The sequence below is a fragment of the Mus caroli genome, unplaced genomic scaffold, assembly GCF_978045245.1.
Source record: "Mus caroli unplaced genomic scaffold, Mus_caroli_1 scaffold_1, whole genome shotgun sequence".
NCBI classification, from domain to species: domain Eukaryota; kingdom Metazoa; phylum Chordata; class Mammalia; order Rodentia; family Muridae; genus Mus; species Mus caroli.
Window position 1 is genome coordinate 172,968,932 of NW_028227256.1, and position 16,875 is coordinate 172,985,806.

At 38.2% G+C, this 16,875-nt stretch overlaps 1 protein-coding gene across 5 annotated transcripts in view; it reads right to left on the reverse strand.

Annotated features, from left to right (window-relative positions):
• Rgs7 (regulator of G protein signaling 7) overlaps positions 1-16,875 on the reverse strand; it is a 403,213-nt gene that overhangs the window by 111,351 nt on the left and 274,987 nt on the right. The window lies entirely within an intron of this gene.

Below are 16,875 nucleotides of genomic sequence, written 5' to 3' on the forward strand. Positions count from 1 at the left end.
CCACTGACCTTTATTTCAGAGAAATGCATGCATCAGCAGGAAAAGGAATTGTAAGGGTGAGAACATCTCTCACCAGTGTTTGTTTCTTTTCATCTCTTTTACTCAACTACCTCTCTTTCAGACAGCACAAGCCTAGCCTAAATGTATTAAGCAAGGTTGTATCTAAGCACACACCTGCTGTACAACAGCAATTATCTATTACAAATCAGGAGTTCACTTAAGCTTTAAGTAGGTGATTTAGAAACTTACTACCACTATCTTCATGTTTATGATCACTATCTATAAAAGAAATCTCCTGTCAAACTGGTGAGTGCCCAGTATACAAGGAAGAGACCAGGAATTCACTAGGGAATTTACTACTCATTGGACCACTCTTATCTCTGAGTTTGTCACACCCCTGGTGGCATTTGTAAGGATGATAGTGGGATACAACTAACAGACTACTGAAACAAAGAAGGCAGAAGAATTTGGATTTCTTCAAGAATCTCTTGCTGGAAAACAGGGAATTCATCCTTCCCTGTTAGACCCAGAGAAGAAACATGTCCTTCAGAAATAGATGTCATATAGTTTGAAAACTTACACATCACTTTGAAGAAGAGACTGGAGTTATGACAACTCTGGATCGGCAATGGGCAGGACCAGCCTTGGGCCAGGAACTCAGTTAAGCATATTTCTTATCCTCTATTAAATCTGTATGTTAGTGTGCCAAAGGCGCATTCAAGAGGAGGTCTTTGCACCTCTTTGATTCTCGTACTGATGTGGCCACATTGGGTAAATCTTTCTCAGATTTTGCCATTATTTATCTCTTTAATTAGCCTATTCATAATATGTGGGCAAGCTTAGCTTTTTAGACTAATACATAGCCCAGGTTTGCTCCCTAAAATAGTCATACAAATTCAAAAGTCTTTGTGTTGTCTGAGGTACAATGTTCTATCTTTAATTGACTATAGTGTCCAAACTTTTGTGTTACTAAAGCTCAGATAACAAAAGCTTTCACTGCAAACTTGCCTGCCAACACCTAATTTTCTACTGAGAAAACAGAACACATTTGACTTTCAACTCTGTCAGTCACTCTTTCCTCAACTAACTCACAAGTGACCCTTGCCTTCAATTGTTCATCTCTAATTTCACAAGAAGCACAAGAAGGAGCATTTTTCTTTATATCCAAGGGAATTTTATAGAGGATTTTAATGAGAGCATTTGCTCACTTGACAATGTGACAAACTGTGTCACAAAAGTTTCTTCTGGAAAATTAAATTCTGTCTTCATGAAACTGCAGAGAGTAAGAGGAAGAGAAACACACAGACACACACACACACACAGACACATACACAGAGGCAGAGAGAAACACATACACACACATTCAGAAAAACATACACAGAGGCAGAGAGAGAGAGAACAAGAGACAGAGAGAGAGAGAGACAGAGAGAGAGAGAGAGAGAGAGAAACAGAGAGAGAGAAGAGAGAGAGATACAGAGAGAGAAACAGAAAAATAGAGACAAACACAGAGATTTTATTGATTATACTAACGTCCCAAGAATGTGTCCCCATTACAGTTTGCCCCTCTCTTCTCTCCGAGTTGGTACTTTATGGAAGAGTGCTTTTGTGTATCTGTTTCTCTCATTTTGGATTCTTATTACTTTATTCTGTTCAATATATTCTTGTCTTCTGTCCCCAAAAGTCTAACAAATCTTTTCTCTCAAAGGTTACCAGTAACTTCCTAGAAGAAAACTCCTATAGATATTTCTCTGTAATCCTATAGTCTGAGTTAACCTCTTCTTGGCTGCTCAGGTTTTCACTGCAACTCTCAGTGCTCTGCTATCTTTCCTGCTGCTTCTTCACATTTCCCTTGGGTGTCTCCAATATGATCTGTTTCTTTGCCTTGTTCCTTACTGCTTTATCTTTGTCAAGTATACATAATTTCAAAGGTTGGATTACCAAATGTATAGCTCAGTTATCATACATTCAGTTTAAGGGAGAATAAAGGTTCTGATTTATAATTTATTTAATAGCTGAAATCAGCAAATAAGTAGATAGCTAACCGCAAAATCTCAAAAGAATTCCAACAATGATAAGTTCTATGTGTTCTAAAAATACAATAAAGAAATGGTCCCATCTAATCTCGGGAGCTTAGAAAAGTTTCCTAGTAGAGTTGGTATTTAATTCAGATCCTTAAACCTCCACCACCACTGCCGTTGCTACCACCACCACCACCACCACCACCACCACCACCACCACCACCACCACCAGAACAGGACTTACAAAGTAAGAAGAGGTTCCAAACAAATATAGTAGTATATATGTAACTATGATAATCTCAGCGATCTCAGGAGATATGAAGATAAATATGGATTTATTGTAACAGATTTTATGTGTTTGAAACCCTGAACATGATGCACTTATCCGGTTGAAACTTTTAGACTTCATGGTTATGTGTTCATTCACTTGATGATTTTGCCTATACATTCCCCCAAGGCAATGGGGACCAATTATAGTCAAAGAGCTTTGGAAGACATATAATTAGATCTTGTACTTGGAAAGTTATTAGCATTATTTCTCCAGAGATATTGATTTATTGGTATAGAACAAAAGAGGATGGTTCTATTGCCCCATGGTATTTATTAAGAGTTTGGTGTCAGGAATCCCTGAGGACACAGGATTATAAGGCTCTCCAAGTCTCAGGCAAAACAGAATAATGTTTGCATGTAATTTATGCACCTCTTCCTAGGTACACTAAATAATCTCTAAATTACTCAAATACCTAACAAAATGTAAAGACTATGAATAGTTGGTATATTATTTTTAAAGAAATAATTTCAAAAGAAATGTCTATATATCTTCAGTACAAATGTGATTTTCATTTTTAAAAAAATAATTTATTTTTAGTTTATGTACATTGGTGCTTTGTCTGCACATATGTCTCCGTGAAGTCAGGTTCCCTATACCTGGAGTAACAGTCAGTTGTGAGCTGCCATGTGGGTGCTGGAATTTGAACCTAGGTCCTCTAGGAAAACAGCTAGTGCTCTTAACTACTAAGATATCTCTCCAGCCAAGAGATTTTTCTTATAATCATTTTTATCTATAACCTTATACATTCATCTATGGATACAGAATCTTGAGTATGTGGGGCTGTGTATAAACTAGAAATATGTGGTAGTTCTCAGTGAGAGGAGACAGGTAGTAGAGAGACTGGTGATTTGACTGGGGAACCATTTAGATACCGTATCTACACTAATTTATTTGAGAATAACATGAGGAGGTTAGTTTTAGGATGTTGCATATAAGAAGCCTGTGACACATTCTGAGACATGACATGATGAGATCTGCAGTGGACTGTTGACACTGTCCATTAGAAGCTACTAAGGGAGTAAGGGATGCACACTTATAGCAGGAGTCATGCCCAGCATGAGCAAACTGAGGAAGTACAGGTGTAGAGAGCTGAAATACAAAGAATTTTATGTCTAAGTCTCCAAAACCAGGAAAGAGACAAAGGTTGCCATAAAGGATAAATATGTGTCAGCCAATCAAGCCATAGTGCAACAGGCAGTGAGCCAATGCGGGACAAGAATACCAAAGTGCAACAAAGGGTTCATTTCAAAACAAAGGCATGATGATTGAACTGATTAATAAGAAGACATTAGTGAACATAGCAAATAAAGTTTCACCTTGTAAGGGCTGGATACTAACAATATTCCAATAAACTAAGATATAAATCAGAGTGAGATTGTGATTTAAAAGTGCTACTGAGTTTATGAAAACAGGAGAGATTAGGACAATAGCAAGAAAATACCATGGAATCATATGGAAAGGTTTTACAGTGAGAAAGAAATGTAGTGTGTAAGTCAATAAGCAGATCATAGGTTAGTATTGATTATTAAAAGGTAAAATGTTAGGGATGGAATAGTAACTTGATGGTGATGTTAGAGGAAAAGGTAAGCTCACACAAGCTCGACAATGATAGAAAACGGCCAAGGTCGGTGTAGACAGAGGCAGAATATCATTCCCTGCAGAAGGAGTTAGAATATTAGAGAATTTTTTCTTTGCCCACTATCTTCTCCCAAAGGTTACAGTCCTGTTTTGACCACAGCAAGAGACTATGGTAAGAGAGTAGAATTAAGGGACATAGATAACACGTTGACCATTCTCCTGAATAAACAATAACTTTTATTAGGAAAATGCAATGCCAAAAAGTCTTAAAACCCTGATGGGTTGGAAACCATTGGACTTTAGTAAGAGTAATCTGTAACAATGAGTGACCATTCAAAACGACTGCACAGTAGACAGGCTACTGTAGACAGGGTGGTCCTATATTATACTTCTTCTTAGTGAAAGCATTGGGATAATAAGATGGAAGGACATTATGGGTCTCAGTGAGCAGACATATCTAAATGTTTTGCTGCCAGTGTATTGATTTCCCATGGCATGTCTTGAGTATTTTAATCAACACTGTACCTCTGACACATGCAGACACATGCATGTTACATGAGTGCATCAGTAACTGATTAAACATTATGAAGCCCACTTGCAAAATTTTTCTTTTTGGTTACAGGTGAGAGATTTTTCATAATTTATTTTACAGAAGAACAAAGAACTTTTTAATTCTTATATGAGTTATAATATTTCAATCATTAAAAAGATAACATAGCAAATTTATTTCTGAAGACCCCAGAAAAGAACACTCATTTGTCTAACCAGCACCCTGTTAATTTGAAACATTTCCCCTTCCAGAGACTTCCGGTGATGTCTTGGCAGGTGTGGACTAACCTAGAGCCCCTTCTCCTCAGATTGCAACATCTAGGTCATCATCACTTAAAGAACTTAAAGCTGGAAAGAGTCTTGCATTGAGTTTTGCTCCTTACACTTAAATGTCCTGAGAAAATGCTTTCAGCTCTTTATGATGATGATGATGATCATGATGATGATGATGCTGTGTTTGTTTCTTAACTCTTTAAGGATGCCTATATCTCTTAATCAACGTTCTCCCAGATCTCTGATTCCCTCATCATTCATAGACATTAACATTCCACAAAGGCACTGGGTTGAGATACAAGGAGAATTTTCACATGCGTTGTATAACATAGCCTAAGCAATAGCTTTCTATTGATGTGAACATACATATTCATATATACACACATGCCTCTAAGCATGCCTTCATTTTGAAACATTAAATCTTACTGCCAACTCAATTAATCTCGTCCGCAAACTTCACATACCCAAAGTAAATAATTTAGCAAATTGCCTGCTTCCATATTTTGGGGATGTTTGTTCCCTACCACCAAGCAATAATTAATGTTTGGTGGCATTCTTTGGACATTATGTTCCCTAAGATCTCCCTAGATTAAGTGGACATGTAATATGAGCAGTAATAAAATGAGTATGAAATTTAAGTGGAAAAAACATTGAAGCTAGGGGTAGCTGCCAAAAGTTCTTCCCAGCAAGAGAGTGGGGTGAGGAGGGAAAGGTGGGAGGGAATTGGGGTGGAAAGATGGGGCTGCAGTTGCCAGGCACTTCCTGCTCCACTGTCTGTCCTTATATGCTTTCTAAAGGGCTCAGTGGCACAACAGGGTGAAATGTCATGATTTCCAGTTAAAGACATTTTAGCTTGTTTTGACTAACCTTGGCAAACTAAGCATCAGATAAAAAGTCTTTTATATTTTCAGCAATTTGTTTCTGTTTACAGTACCACACCAGTGACCAAAAATTTATCAAGCTGCCACTGGATATCTGTTTGTAAATCAGGCCCATTTGTCAAATTTGGGGAACCAGCTGGGAGCCTGAAAACACTAATAAAACAAAGAACTAATGTTAATAATAATAATAAAAAAAGATAAAGCAGTGGAAATTTACCTACTGCAGAGGGACAAAAAGTTCTCCCTCTCTAGGACTGAACTGTGCAGCCAATGTCAGGGGAAATGCTGGGCTCTGGATTCATCAACAATCCAGAGACTCCATCTTACTTCCCACCTCCTCTGACATGAGCCAGTCATTCCAGGAGTACTGCCCTACCTCTTTTCTATGAACAATAGAAAGAGGTATATTCACAAGTATAACACTTTTTAAGCTGAGTAAGAGATCTGACCTTAATTGGTTAAATCATATTTAAGAATACAGAGTGTATATCAGCAGGAAAACAAAATCACAAGGGTTAAAATCAAAGCATGCCATACCACCATTACTTCCATTGAAACAATACAATTTTAGACCTAAAGATTAATGTCTAACTGAAGAATTTCTTTGTGAGTCTCATGATGACTGTTTTTGGGTTCCCAGAATTCTGTACAATTGTCTTGCTTTATACAATATGTCATACTTTATGCCAACAGGAGTTAGTATTTGTTCATAAAACTCATTTTCCATGAAATAAAGGAAATTTTGTTAGAGTGTTTTGAAGTATTCTGAGCACTTGGTCACCTCTCTTTGCTCTTATTTAAAGATAAATAGATCATTTGAAACCTATGGGTGATGACCCTGTTTCTTGTCTATAATTAAACATTTTCTGTGTCATGGAGCGCTGTGGACCCAAGGGCTTTCTTTCTGAGGAAAACCTCCAAAGAAAGCTTGTACGATGAATGTGGAAATGTTTTTACTCTGTTGCTCAATGAAATGTCAAAGATTGAAACCAACGTGTTTTGAATGTCGATGGTCTCTTTGTTAAATTGGCTAAATTCAACATTTATTGTACATACAATATATATATCAGACACTGTACAAGAGACAGAAATAGTTCATCTATTTACAAAGAACATATTCTAAGGAATGTACTCGAGACCTTAGCAAATCCCCTAAGTGAAGATAATTATGTACTAGTAGAAGGACTGTCTATATCAACAAAGACATTTGCATGTAAAGATGCCTTTGGGGTACTGAGGCTCAGAACCAGACAGGACTCATTGTAAGAATTGTCTTTAAAAGTAAATGTTCTTGGAAAAAAATCCTTTGTTTATTATATTATTTTATTTATTTACATTACAAATGTTACCCCCTGCCCAGTACCCCCTCTCAGAGTTCTTTGTTCCATTACGCCTTTGCTTTCCCTCTGAGAGGGTGTTCCCCTATCCATACACCCACCCCCTCACCCACTCACCAACCCCTATGTCACTGCCCCTTCAGCCTCTCCCTTCCCTGGGGCAAGACATCACTGGTGAAGATCAACTAAGAGCAGATATACAAATTGAGAACCTGGCTAAGAGTAGGATAAAGGGAAATTATTTCTTTTGGACCAAAACTCACTTTAGCAGAACCTCAATGTTTAGTTTTGAAGCTAATGGTCATTACCCCCAGATGGAAGAGCCTAAGAGAACACCCGAATGAATGTTTGTTCATTTCACAAACTACCCAGAGTGGATATCTATTGTTCTTTAAGAATTCAAGTTACAAAAAACAAAAATAAAAACAAAAAAACAAAAAACCCAAACCAAACCAAACCAAAACTACATTATAAGGCACTACCTGTAATACCTGACATCTGCCCCTAAGCCTAGGCTGTTTAATCAGTTAAGCAAGCAGTTATCAGGGGAATATGGAAAATACCTAAGGGAATCCTGGTGTTCTCTTAGAGGCCACCTATACCTCACTGGTAAAGTTGCCAGTGGCAGCAGGAAGAATGGGGGTGGGAGGGGTGTTGTCTACCATTTCTCACACAAAAGTCTAGGATCTTCAGGAAGGGGATGATCAAATGTCAGGTTTGCTGATAAACCATCCTTAGGGATTCAGTACAGTCAATGACATATACAAATCTTCCAAAAAAATGGTTTCCATCAAAAGAGCAAGGACTGATAGAAAATACATAAATTGCAATCTGAGCATGGCCTCCTGTAAATGAGTTAATCAGAACGCTACGTGGTGAGCTTAATGTTCTCTAATGGGTCTCCCAGCACAGGTGTTAGTGAGCACAGCAGGAAGCAGGAATCCTGAATAATGCAAATGCTCAATCAACAGAACTCATGGCAAATTAAAACTCAAACACATGCTCTATGTGACAGTCATAGCTTTTAGACTCATTTTACAAGGGATGAGCACATGGCTGTCAAAATAAGTCTGCATGTGTAAGCTGTGGCCAGGTGATAATGAAGAGTTGGAGAAATCTCACAGAAAGCTCTGTAGATCATAAAGGGCCCACTAGCACTCTTTGTCATGCTTCATGGAGTTGTGTAGCTAGCATTTCACATTGTTCATTGTTGAAACAAAAGGAAAAGCTTCCTGAAATATGACAAAGAGACTATGACAAAAATATGACAAATAGCTTCTCAGTTCAAACACTTAAAAGAAAGAAACTCTAAGTCATCTCTCAGGTAAAAAAAAAATAAAGTCCTGCACTCTCTTTAATAAATGACAAAGAAGTCTGGCTCTCAGGTCCTTCCAGATAAAAGAAAGGATCACCTAATTTCCCTGCCACTTTCTGATTGGCAGGGCTGAGGAGTGAAGTGAGCACATCTTCAGATGATGCCTACGCACTAAGGTCTTACTAGCTTTGTCAAGTTCCATTTACTTTGTCTCCCCTTTATGCTTTTCTGATAATCTCCGACCTTTTCAGATTGGTTATGAATGGAAAGCAGGAACAGCTGATGGAGACCTCTGTGAATGTGGGTTAAGCTTATCAACAGTGGGTCCCTGGAAGCTGGGGGCCAACTGGGGCAATTCAATGTGTGTCTCTAAACTCACCCTATACCATACCATCATCCAGCCTTCTGCCTGGAGCCCGATACCTAACTACCATGTTCACACAGAAGGGAACTAACTACATTGCACTTTCAAGGTATTTACACAGCTCTGGTCCATTGAGTAGATCCATTGAGGTGAAGACAGCAATTCCCTGAGGCCAGTAGAGTCATTGACCCACAGCCCTGCTGTGACACTGATGTGTACTTGAAAATGGTAAAGAGACTGAATTTTATGCATTTCTACCAACATTAAAGGGAAACGATAGTAACCAGGGAAAGACAGGATATGTTACTTAGCTTGATTATAGTCATCATTTCACAATGTATCTCAAAGCATCAACTTGTCACCTTTAAATGTATAATTTTTCTTTTAAATTCTACCTCAAAATGGTGTAAAAATGAATCCTACTAAACTTGTTTATGTTTTGTATTTTTTCCTGTCAATGAAAATGCAAATTGTTATGTAAAAAGGATATGAATGTTTCAAAATATTAACAACACAGAAAGTTAAGGAGAAAGCAAAGAAATCAACTAGTGACAGAGGAACTAGACAATCTAATCAAACAGTTTTACATTTTTTCCAATTGGTCTGAGGAATAATTTTTACCTTTGCTAGTAGACAATGAAGAACTATCAATCTATACTACAATGGGAAGTATTTCTAAGTGACGTCAGACTTCTATTTAACAGTTCATTAAATATAGTACCAATGTACAAGTTCTACAACAGAAAAAAACACAAGTTCTAATTAGGTTTTCCACACCCTTGGAGGTGTCCCTAATTGCTACCAAATCCAATAGCAATACATATATAAACCCATAAGATAAATACAAGGAACATTACAATACTCTAGCCAGGCAACTGGGGATAATAGACTGTAGTGGTTTAAGTAAGATTGGCTCATATATTTGAATGCTTAGTCACCTTAGAGTAGAACTAGTTAAGAAGGATTTGAGGTGTGGCCTTATTGTGGCTTTGTTGGAGGAAGTAAGTCACTGCCCATGGACTTTGAAGTTTCACAATTCCATGCCAGGCCCAATCCTCAGTCTCTATGTTTCTATGTCTTCCTATCTATCCATTTCTCTCTCTCTCTCTCTCTCTCTCTCTCTCTCTCTCTCTCTCTCTCTCTCTCTCTCTCTCTCTCATCTATCTTTATCTATCTCTGTGTCTCTATGCCCCCCCCGACACCCCCCTACCTGCACATCAGGATGCAGTTCTCAACTTCTCTAGCAACATGCTTTCCTGCATGCCTCCATGCTTCCAGCTATGATGATAATAGACTAAACTTCTGAAATTGTAAGCAAGCCCTAATAAAATGCTTCTCTAGTAGTAGTTGCCTTGATCATAGTATCTCTTTATAACAATAAAACTATGACTATGACATGGTGACTCTAAACCAAAATAGGGATGCTTGTAGGATAGCTGAGCACTCATTGAAACACAAACAAGTATACTGTGTTGTCCTTACCACCAGTGGCCTGAATCAATCCTGCTATATACCCAGATATCTTTCTTGATTTCTTGTCCATATATTATTATTTATTTACTGAAACATGGTCTCTCTGTAGACAGAATGCTGGATGTTTCAGCTAGAGTGGCTGGGGAGCAAACCCAAGGACCTACACCAGTGTCTACACACCAGGTCTGGGGCTGTATCCTGCTGGGATTCTAAACCCAGGTCTCCATGCTTGCACAGTAAGCATTTTTAACACTGAGCCATCTTTCCTGAACCAAATGTTCATATTCTGAAAAATAAATATCTCCTGTTTTATATATTGTCTCTTTCCCTTACTATCTTTATGACATGACACAGTGGGTTTTGATTTTTAGTTGTTTAGAACAAGGATAATTAGGTGAGTTGATGTAAACAGAGGTGACCAGTTCCACTAAGAAGGGAAGTAGACCAACATAAATGCAAATGCTAAGTACAGGAATAAAAGGAAGGGTGAAAAAGAAGAGAGTATGGCTACCTAAATTTAATAAGGTGAAGTTTCTGACAGCATTTGGCCATGTTGGGCTGTACCAGGTCATCATTGATTAGACTGGCAGATAGTATATGCAGACCAAAATTACAGGCATTGCTTCCTCCTTATCATATCTTTCCAAGTAACAATGGGTAAAGGGAATGAAAAAGTAAGCAAGCAAGTAGGCAAACAAGAAACAAACAAACAAATAAACAGAGAAAAGGCAGAAAGAGAGAAAGAAAGAAAGGAAGAAAGGAAGAAAGAGAGAGGGGGAGGGAGAAAGAGAGAGAGAGAGAGAGAGAGAGAGAGAGAGAGAGAGAGGGAGGAAGGGAGAGAGAGAGAGAAAGGGAGAGAGAGAGAGAAAGAGAGAAAGAAAGAAAGAAAGAAAGAAAGAAAGAAAGAAAGAAAGAAAGAAAGAAAGAAAGGAAGGAAGGAAGGAAGGAAGGAAGGAAGGAAGGAAGGAAGGAAGGAAGGAAGGAAGGAAGAAAGAAAGAAAGAAAGAAAGAAAGAAAGAAAGAAAGAAAGAAAGAAAGAAAGAAAGAAAGAAAGAGGAAAGAAAGAGGAAAGAAAGAAAAGACAGAAGGGAAGGAAGGAGAACGGAAAGGGAAAAAGAAATCCTAGTGGAATTAATTATATGGTAAAATGATCTTTTAAAAATTTAGGGAACATTATATACTAAATATCAGTTCCCCTTCCCCCTGAGATGTTAAAACCTAGCCCTCAATGGGACAGTTCTTAGAGATGGAGATGGTTGAGATAGAAACAAGACTGATCCTCATACAGTAGACTAATGTACTTCTAAGAGGGCTCAAAGAGCTTCCTCTTCTTCACCTTTCTCCAGGGGAAACCATACAGAATCAAAACTATCTATGAACAAGAAAGTGGACTCTCATAAGACACCAGATACGCCAGTGTCCTGATCTTATTCTTGTCGCCTTCCTTAACCATGAAAACTGAATACATCTACTGATTAAGTCAATGTACTACTTGAGGCTGAATGGATAAATATGAGTGTGAACTAAATATATGAAAAAAGGAATTGCTTCTTCTAAAAGAAGCCAATAATATACTGAAAATAAAAACACAAAAGAAACTCTGGTCCTTGTGTATCTCACATGGAATAAGTAGATGAACATATAGGATTCCCAGTATAGTTGAAGCTCTCTGACTTTAGGAGTAGAAACATATATTAAGAGCAGTTGTAGTAGGTGATATTGCCATCTTAACAGGATACAGAACAACCTGGAAATCAAGCCTGTAGTCACATCTGTGAAGGATTATTTATATTATGTTAGCCTCTTGGAATGTCTGAGAGGAATTATCTTGACCAGATCAACTGAGGAGGGAAGACTCATCCTAAAGAGGGTGACTACACTTTGGGATTAGGTCCTAGATGGAGGAAAAAGGTAGAAGCTAATTGAGATGGAAGAGTCACCTCTCCTGACTATGAATGCAATATGACCAGTTGCTTCATGCTTCTTTTACCTTCCTTGCTCCACCATGATAAACTGTATTCATCAATAGTCAATTAAAACAAAGTCTTCCTTCATGAAGCGTACCTTTTGTCAGGGTATTTTATCATAGCAACAGAAGTTGTCAACACAAGCAGATATTCAAAGATATAAGGAAGGACACTGGTAGATTTTTTTTCTTGAAGCATTACTCATAGCATAAAATGTGTGCACCTTTTCATGAGAAAATGTACTTCCTCTGGGTAATACATATAATTTTGAAACTAGTTCTAACAATGTTGCTAGAGATGTACGTGAAGGCTCTGATCCAGGACATCCAGCATCAATATTAAATGATGCCTTGCAAACCCAGAATGCTTGCATGTACTGGTCTCCCAGGTATAGAACATTAATAAAGGGATCATTTTAATTTGTTACAGATTAGCATGATAGCTTACAGAATGAACAAAAAGAAATATTTTTATGAGTCCATGAGGGTTTGGGTAATTATTTGCAAGGTGTTTTAAATGCTGCTACTAGGCAAGCTTATCATTTAAAACAAATTGAATGTATGCAGAAAAGACTCCTTTTTATTTACTATAAAACACAGTAGTGCAAAAAATGGCTATAAGTATTATGTCTAATTCAGAAGGATCAAGTTAATACAGAAAAGAAAAATAAAACCTACTGTGTCATAAGTTATCTTGTCAGGCAGGTCTGTGTCTCTCTCATGGTAACCACCATTTAAGAAAATCTAGATTAGAAATAAGTGTTCAGCAAGTTGGAGATGTATTGGAAAGAGGCTGAGATATTAAGGTTCTACTTTGGGAGCTTGTGCAAATTTGAACTTCACATTTTTCTCTGTTTATTTTCCAACTGTAAAATTATAAAACATTCATCTGCTATTTCATGATACTGATGTGATAATCAAAAGAAATAACCCATTTAAATGGTTCATAAAAGCATAAAATGCCTATTACATCCAAATATCAGCAAGGGAAACAGACATTACCTCTTTGCCAAGCTTCCATGAGCCCAGACTCCCATGAGCCCAGGCTCCAAGGACTGAGACTTCAGGAGCAGTTTAACTAGATCCGTTGGCTATGTAGAACAGAGAGTCCATTGATAGTGGACTTTCATCAAGTGAATTACAAGCATTTAGAGTGCTTTCCTCAGAGAACTGAAGGCTTTGGAATGCAGACCTACTCTGTAATGGTGGACGTGACAAGTTGATTTAATTCATTCAGTGACAGTCTAGTTACTAAACCAGCTGCTAATGTACGATTTATACTTTTGGTTGGTTTTCAGATTTGGACATTTTTATTGTAGTTTCATAGAAGATAATTCTTCTGAAAGAGCTTCCAATTACTTTTGTTGTTGTTGTTTTGTTTGTTTGTTTTTCTTTTTGTTTTTTGTTTTTGTTTTTGTTTTTGTTTTTTTGAGACAGGGTTTCTCTGTGTAGCCCTGGCTGTCCTAGAACTCACTCTGTAGACCAGTCTAGCCTCGAACTCAGAAATCCGCCTGCCTCTGCCTCCCGAGTGCTGGGATTAAAGGTGTGCGCCACCATGCCCGGTCCCCAATTACTTTTGTTTATTTGTGTTTGAGGGGGTGCTGCAGTGCGCCTCGGGAGGTAGAAGACAATGCACAGGAGTTATTTCTCTTTCTCTACTTTGTGGGGTCTGAGGATTTAGACTTTTATCATTAGCAGCAGCCTTTATCCACTGAGCCATGGGCTGTTCTATGTTCTGTGGCTATTTGGAGTTAAGCTATGACTTTGGACAATTTCATGTTTACACCTAGCCTTATTTTCTGTCTTTATTTCAAGCTTTGCATAAAAGCACCAGGCTTAGTTAGTTGATGAGCTTAGTGTTTCTTAATTCTGCCCTTTCCTGTTTTATTTAATAGAACAAAGCCTGAATCACAGTTGAAAATACACTTGATAATACTCAAGCCAACTCCCATTGTTAACAAAAATCAGCTGATTGTTGAAAACTAATCAATTCTAAGGCTTTAATTTAACCATTATAGAAAGTAAATGCTTTCCACCCAGATATCTGTTCAAATGAAGTGATAATAGCAACAAATATGAAATAAAAGAAAAGAGAATCGTAACCCACGTAATCAAGAAATAGAGTGGGGACAACTGGCAATATTCCTAAAGTTCAAATGGGGACTGAAGATTCCCAAGCAACTATCACATGGCATAAAAAGAATTCAATTCAGACAAATGTCGTTGCAAAAAGTTAAAAAGAACAAGTGCAATTTAAAAACAAAATCAAGATTCTGGCCACCTTCTACACTGATTTGTTGGAGCCTCACAAAGCACAGTAGTAAAGCATCGTTAACATAGGAGGGCAGCTAGAAATAGTAACTCACTCAAGACCACTGAGCAGCTTCTATGTGAACCCCCATGATTGCAAAGTTCAGGAACATCTTCTATGTCAAAGGCCTCACAAGGAAGACAAGAATCTCACAACATACAGTATGGATGATGGAGATCTATGAGAATAAGCAGTTAGGCACCACTCAAAGAACACAGCACCTGAGGGCACTTTGCTACTGCTGATAGAGAAAAGCTCATTTTAGATCCTAGCAGCTCAGGATCACTGGTGTCCTGCACTAAGCTTTCCATAGGTTATGGGAAATAGATCTTGCAAACCTAACCAAGAAGTATTGTAATATTTACCACAGTATGTGTATATGTATGTGGGGGGGGGGGATTTAAGAAGCAGAGCAGTACAGATGTTGGTTTCTGTGTTCATAGTTTGCTTTCCTGAATGAGAAAATAATTAAAGGAACATGAGTGGGAATCCCCATTATGATTGAGAACATGAAGCAGAAGCAGGGCTCGAAGGCTGCAGGGTGAGAGAGACACTACCTAGCTGGCAGCCCAGCAAACTCACCTGCCAAAAACCCGAGAGCAAGGCCCATCCAGCTGGCTACAGGGTTTCACAGAGCAAAGCAGAATGCAGTCAAGCCAACTCAGGAGGTGACCAAAGGATTTACGAAATCATAAGCTGAGTGAGATGCCTACCTACTCCGAAACTTTGATTGAGATGGTTTATCATAGAGCAAACAAACAAACAAACAAACAAAAAACAAAGAGCAAAAATAAAACCTAATGAACATTAAAGAATGATTTTAAGCAATTAAGAAAATAAGCAAAATTTATTATATTTAAGAGAAGAGAAAAATCTGCTCTGTTTTCCACAAGATACCCGGTAACCCAGAAGACTAATAATGTAAGAGGAATTCTGTGGGCTGTCCTAGAAGGAGAGCTTCCGATAAGTCTGGACTTTGAAATGGTAAGGAAGTAGGAGTACCTTCTTTTACTTGAGGATAAAATATAAAAAGGAAATGGGGTAGGTTATAGGGAATGCAGCCTACATTTCTTGTGTCAGGCCTTCTGTTGCTATGCTCCCACACAGATCCTGGCTACAGTACAGTTGTCAGTACATAGGAAAGGCCTCTGCTAATATGGAGAAGTAACAGTAACAAAGCAACGATTTGCCCACCAACTGACACAGCAGTCAGAGACATGGAAAACCTCAGAGGATGCTATGATAGGCAGTTCTTATTAATGTTGCTATTTTTTCTTTTGTTTCTATTTTTGCAGACCAGTCACTGAATAGATCTCATGCATTCAACAGCAAAGACTTAACTCCAAGACTGAATGGGAACACAAGAGGCAGGTGAAGAATAAGTCTGGGTTCTGTGCTGAGTTGTGTTGAGTTCTACCCCCTCCCCAAGCCTAGCCAAAAAGACTCAAATGGGCATTGACTAAAAGTACAAGGCATCAGTCATGGAGAGACCAGCAAGAATGCCACACACACTACACTTATGGGAATTCTTGGGCTTATGTTTCTCAGCAACAGTGTGTGTGGATGGATAGGAAGCAGAACCCAACACCACAATCTGGCGGCTTCATTATATCTTGGTTATAGAGTTAAAAGGTATCATGAGAGACTGAAACAAAACCAGTGAAAAAGAAATAGGATGTGGGATGCTTGAATCAATCTCCCATTCAAGGGAGGAGTTTTCCCATAGCCTACAGTGAGAGTTCAAAAATATTTGTTAAATGAACCAAAGGGTGAATAATTCAACAAAGACACGGATGTTCTTATGATATTTGCATGCAGTTCCTATAATGATATTATTCAATTAGCCCAAAGTGTAGAAGAAATCCAACACATTAGACAAATCTGGTATGTTGTGTGGTCGTTTTGAAATGAACACTCCTCTCCCATGGGCTCATATATTTGAATGACTGGTCTCTAAAAACTGTTTTAGGAAAAATTAGGAGGTATGGCCTTCTTAAAGAAGGTATGTCACTGAGGGTGGTGGGCTTTGAGATTTAAAAAAAAACTCAGTAAAAATGTTCTTTTTCCATTCAATTTATAGATAAGATAGAAGCTCTCAACTCCTGTTTCAGTGCCATGTCTGTCAGCTGCTGCCAGGTTCCCTACCATGATGGTTGTGAACTCAAACTCTAAAACGGTAAACAAGGCCCCAAATAAATACTTTTGTTTATAAGTCGTCTTGGTTATGGTGTCTCTTCACAGCACATGAAAGTGATTAAAATAGTTTGTATGGTGGTTGGAATAGATGGCCCCCATTGACTCATGTATTTGAATGCTTGGCCCACAGATAGTGTCACTATTAGGAGGAGGGGCCTTGTTAGAGTAGGTGTGGCCTTGTTGGAGGAAGTGTGTTGCTTTGGAGGCAGGCGTTGAGGTCTCCTATGTTCAAGCTATGCTCAGTCACAAAGTCTCCTCCTGCTGCCCTTGGATCAAGATGTAA